Consider the following 6,375-nt stretch of genomic DNA (forward strand, 5'->3'; position numbering starts at 1 on the left):
GGCAAGGGACAAGGCAGGAACAGGGAGGACTAGGAGGACTGGACAGGGAGGACTAGGAGGACTGGACAAGGAGGACTAGAAGGACTGGACAGGGAGGACTAGGAGGACTAGAGAGGGGAAACAGGGACAGAGGCCCGCGGAGGCGGGCTGGGGACAGGGAGGACTAGGAGGACTAGAAGGACTGGACAGGGAGGACTAGGAGGACTAGAATGGGGAAACAGGGACAGAGGCCCGCGGAGGCGGGCTGGGGACAGGGAGGACTAGGAGGACAGGACAGGGATGACTAGGAGGACTAGGAGGAACTGGACAGGGACAGAGAGAAACAGAGTCAAGGCCTTGGACAGGGCGAGGGCTGGAGCTGCTTACAGGGAGGAGTAGGAGGGCGCAGGCTCGGAGAGCGCATCTGGCGCGGAGGTCTGAGTGGTGCGCGTCTGCTTGGAGTACGCGCCGGTACGGAGGGCGCATCTGGCGCGGAGGTCTGAGTGGTGCGCGTCTGCTTGGAGTACGCGCCGGTACGGAGAGCGCATCTGGCGCGGAGTCTGGATGCGCGTCTGGAGTGCGTCTGGATGCGCGTCTGGGGTGAAGAGCGCGTCAGGCTCGGAGGTCTGGATGCGCGTCTGGATGCGCGTCTGAAGTGAAGAGCGCGTCTGGCTCGGAGGTCTGGATGCGCGTCTGGATGCGCGTCTGAAGTGAAGAGCGCGTCTGGCTCGGAGGTCTGGATGCGCGTCTGGATGCGCGTCTGGAGTGAAGAGCGCGTCTGGCTCGGAGGTCTGGATGCGCGTCTGGATGCGCGTCTGGAGTGAAGAGCGCGTCTGGCTCGGAGGTCTGGATGCACGTCTGCTGCGCGGAGGTCTGAAGTGGAACACTGGAATACCTCCCGTAGAGGATTAGAGAGCGCAGTACAATGTCTCCCTCCAGGCAAACGGCGACAGGTGGCCAAAGCTTGCACCTCGTCTCACGCCGGAGATAAAACAGCATACAGACAGAAACAGAAACTCCCGTAGGAGCCTACAGACAGAGAACCTCCCGAAGGAGCTTGGTGATAGAGATATGATACGGAACGATCCGACAAGGACAGAGGGGAAGAGCGAGGTACTTAAAGCCCACAGGCGCGCTAATTAGAATACACATCAGGTGCGTGATGGTAATTGATAATAGAACTAGAAGTGTGTGTTCGGCACCAGACCAATCAAACACATAATGACAGGTAGTCCAAGGGTGTGGCTGCTGAAGAGCAAACGAGAGTAAACGAACGCGAGGGTGGGGGCTAGTGAGGTGAGGAGACAGGGAATTAAAGGTCAAGGGAAAGGCGAACCTCACAGTTTTAATGTGTGTTATTAGCAGTTGCTATGACAGCGCGGCACATACTGTAGTAACCAGGAGAGGGGCGAGGCCGTCGTTGCTATGACAAAGATCCTATAAATCCGACAGTGTTTCCGGGTGTAAGGCAGACTAGACTGAGACTAGGGCAGACCAAAGAAATGAATCCCACGGGAGAGAAGACACCATCAGAGACTTTGAGACGGCTCCCTCCTCTCATCACAGAGAGGGGGGGGGGGGGGGCGGGGTGGAAATGCCACATCATCATTAGCTTCGGCTAACACGAGGAGGGTTTTGGCTCACGACAAAGCCTGAGCCACTATTGGACTGAATAGATAGCAATGACAATACGATTTGATAACATCTGATTATGAGGTTCTGTTTATTTAATAAACAACGCTCTTCCAAGAAAGGTATCATGCTGTCAAGGTGTCGAATTCTTACGAAGGTGGTGAATTATGGTTGCGGATTGCATTAACGGGGAATGATTATTTTTTTGATCCACTTATTCTCCCATTTTCTATATTTTCTCCCATCCCAATTTCGTGTCATCCAATTCAACCCTCCCCTGTCACGAACGCTGTTTCTTGCCTCCCACAAGCCGGCTGCAATGTGGACTAAGTCCAGGGGTGCAGTGGTAATATGGGAACTGGTAACACGCGCTGGTAACACGCGCTGGTAGCGCGCGGGTACGTGCATGCGCACAGAACAGATTTTTTTTTTATAAATAGCGAAGCTGAAAAAGGTAGCAGGATGTAGCCTTCAATATATAAAGAAATTATATTGTCAACAGATATGGTTAAAAGACAATGACACTGTCACTAATGGCCTCTATGGATGGAATGGCATTCCATGGCAATCACAGACACAGCCCATCGTTCACACCAAACTTGATGAGGGGGCAGGGAATCAGGGATTCAATGTGGAACGCTCTACCCAAAGCTATAAAGGAATGTGAATCACTACCCACTTTCAAAAACACTCAAAAAACAAGTTACATTTCTTTGTAAGAATATATCTGCATTTTGTCAGTACAAGATTAATCAGTGATCACATTGAATTAAAACATGATTATTTCCAGTGCCACGATTATTTATTTCAAGAGAAACAAACAGGCAAATAGCCTACCTTAGTCAATCTGGACAAATACATTATGGCTAGAAAAAAAGAAAAGCTGTTTTAAATGCGGTTACTTGCCTTGTTGTGGAGTGGCAGGACAGCTGTCTCTGTTGTGGGGGCCGCGGGCGTTGGAGGTTGTGCAGGTATAGCGAAACTAAGTTTGCTTTGGATAAGCTGATTCTTCTGAAGATTCTTCAGGTAGGAACATGATACTGTTGTCAATTGATCTGTTTATATCTGTTTGTATTTGCGGGCGGGGGCGTGGTTGAAGACGCGCTTTTGTTATGGGTGGCCGGGTACTTAGCGCACAACAAATGGATAGAGCGCAGACTGCGCGTACACGCGAGTACACATCCGTGCGCGATCGCGCGTACTTCTGCCTCAGTGATCTAGTAACACGGCGTGTAACCGCGTGTGTGCACGACTGCACCCCTGACTAAGTCATACATAGCACAAGTCCCCTCCGGTACTTGAGGTAACAGCAGTCGCATCTTTTCACCTGCGCAGCTCGATCTCTCAGTGGCGAGGAGTAACGTGTGGGAGGCTCACGCTGCCCCCGACACTTCCTGATTCTACTGCGCAGGCGCACCAACCGACCTGTAGGAGTCGCTGTCCACAACGCCCGATCCCCACCCATTAGTTTCCCACCCCCTAATACGGCCAATGTGTATTAGTACGGACGACCAGCTAAACTGAAAGCAAATGTGGAGCGCTGGGCTCGAACAGCCGAGCCCAGCGTCTCCAGATTTCGTGGCGAGCGCCTTGCTCACTACGCCACGTAGCCGCGCATTAACGGGGAATGATAAGGATTCTACAGCCAGTATGAGAAGACGTCGGAGAGAAACAAACACAACGCAGAGGTCAGTGGATGGAGAGGATAACACAAGCCAAACAGACAAAGACGTGATACTGGCTGATTGATCAGAATCCAACAATACGCAGGCGAGGACAATTCTTTATAAACATTTTCATACATACTGTACCTTTTCTTGAAAAGTATTTGCTTTTGACGTTGGACAAATAAAGTCCAAAAAAAGGGGGTGGGGACCAGTGGCGTCGTTAGCCCTGGGCTTCCGGGGCTTTAGCCCCGGATGTTTTTCTCCTAGCCCCGGACCTAAAAAAAAAAAAAAAAAAAAAAGAAAATTTTTTATTTATTTTTTTTATTTTTTTTATGTCAGCATCCCCATTGTCTGTGCTGAATGTTTGTTAGTGTTTGGTATTTTTTGTTGGTTTTTAGTACTTTTAAACATTTTTAGTAAGTAGTTTTCATTTGATCCTATAATTCTTTCATTCACCGATTTGTGGACTTTTTTTTTAGTGTCCTGAAAGGCGCCTTATAAATCAAATGCATTATTATTATTATTATTATTATTATTATTATTATTATTATTATTATTATTATTATTATTATTATTATTATTATTATTATTATTATTATTATTATTATTATTATTATTATTATTATCATCCAGGAGGGAAAAGACACTTTGGATAGTAGGGACTGCATCTCTGCCTGTCCTGACCAGGAAACACTTTGCAACTGTGATCTCCTCTGGCAATAGTTGGATATTGTAATGTGTGGCGAGGGGTTGCAGCAATTCCACTGAGAGAAACTGGTCTGAGGCTGGATAACATGCCTGTATGCCTCTCATAAGTTGTTATCCAACTCATGAGAACCTGCTCTCAAGCTCTTGCAGCATTCTGTCGACGACTGGATAGAACAGTCTCTGTCTCAGCTGATCTCCTGAGCTGAGGTCTGAGCTTGTGCCACAAGATGACTCAACTACATACTCGTCCATCCTTTTCTGCTTCCTCCTTTGGCTGGTAGTATGTTCCTCAATCCAAAGGCCATTACATATGGCCTTTGTCCTGTCATACATGTCCACTGCCATCTCTGAGGTGCGATAACCTTTGAGTGTGTCCTGCACTGTGCTTTTAAATAGTACAGATATTGAAGATGTGCACTTTAACGCAGCAGCACCTGGAGCCATCCATACCCATGTCCAGTGTCCTATAATAAGCTTTAATCGAACCTCGGATAGTCCGGTTGGTTTGGGGTGGTGTGAAAGCTCATTCACTCTTGCAAGTGAACCCTCATATGTGTGGTAATTTGACATTCTGTGTCTAATGTAATGCAAGTGTGTTTAGTGTTTTGCAAATCACTGTGTGTATTGTTTTGCAAAAAGTGAGGCTGACATTGTAGGGGTGCAAATCTGGGCCTATATTTTGCTCCTTGAGTGTAAGGTTTTGATAATTGTGTAATACTTTTGATTTGAGTATTTATGCAATTGAAGAAAACTGTAAAGACTAGAGATGAACTGTTTATTTATTTTGTACATAGGCTGTGCATATGTTTGTTTGTTTGTTTATTTGCTTATGTGTATGATTCTTAACTGTGTTTTTATTTAGTTATTGGTGTATATTGTATGTATGTACAGTATATGTATATATATTATATATATATGTATATATATGTGTATATATGTATATTTGTACTCCTGTTGGGGCTTCTTGGACCAGATCAATGTTTTATCTGGCTAAATAAATAAATAAGAAACTGATGATTTGGTCCTGTTAACTTTGAATTTTCTATGGGGACTGCCCAGATCCCTCTCATGGACCTGGACCTCACTTTGAGAACCTCTAATGATTCTAGTTATTCAGTATTCATCTCTAATTACTCTAAAATTGCGTATTTCTGTGCTGAAGCCCCCAATGTTTTCTAACCCTAAAAACGCCCCTGGTGGGGACGGTGGATGGAAACAAGCTCTTCCTGTGTGGTTGTAATACAACTAGAAAGGTGTGTTCAGTAGTGTGCAAATCTCCACCAGGCCGCAGCCACACATTTATTCTCTCTCTCTCACAGGAAACAATATTTATCTCTCACAGGAAACACGCCTACAATATTTAACAAATGCAGACTATTACACATTACTCACTATCCCACTAATACACAGTATTACACAGATCAGGACACACTCATTTGAGTATTTTGGCCTGATAGTGGCGCTAAAGGAAAGGTCATCGGGTCACCAACTTAAATAGGTTTCTTCATCTTGTGGTCATGAATGTGCAATGCAAATTGGAAAACATTTGGATGAAAGGTACTCTATATACACTAATCTGAAAATTGAACATTTGGCCTAGGTCATGAATGTGCACCGTAAATATGAAAATATTCAAATGAAAGGTATCCGAGATTCTAAAATTGCAGGTTTGACCTGATGGTGGCACTAGTATGACACTATTACATTACATGGTAAGGCAAATATATTTGTCAAGTTTGGTGGAAACGTATTGAACGTTTGGCCTGCTGATGGCAAGGTCATGGGGTCACTTAACATCAATAGGGTTCTTCCTCTTGGGTTCACGAATGTGCATTGCAACTTTAAACATTTGGATGAAAGATGTTACAGATATATTAATGCTAATGACTTGTTTTATTAGGTATTATAGTAGTAAGTCCTACTGTAGAACAGGACATATTACAATGACATTACTAAATGAGATGTCATAATAATAATTCATTTGATTTATATAGCGCTTTTTAATAACCCAAAGATGCTGAATGCTAATATGTCCTGTTCTACAGTAGGACTTACTACTATAATACCTAATAAAACAAGCCATTAGAATAATAGAAGCCTACTTTGCTGGAACGATTCATTTCGCATGTATACAGTATGTGTGCTTGTGCTCTGAGGCTGCCTCACTAAGCCGTTTCTCCACGCATTTATTTAGTTCTAGCAATAAGCATAAATCCAACCAACAATAAATAGTATAATGGAGAAGACAGTATATGGCATATTAATACAGTATATTCCACTATACAGTAGCTAAATCCGCGGCGATCGGTTTAGTTCTTATTTATTTAATAATAATAATGGCTTGAATTTATATAGTGCCTTTCACATACCCAAGGTAGTACGTTTTAAT

This window comes from Notolepis coatsorum (genome assembly GCF_963971535.1).
Source record: "Notolepis coatsorum genome assembly, chromosome: 11".
Lineage (NCBI taxonomy): Eukaryota > Metazoa > Chordata > Actinopteri > Aulopiformes > Paralepididae > Notolepis > Notolepis coatsorum.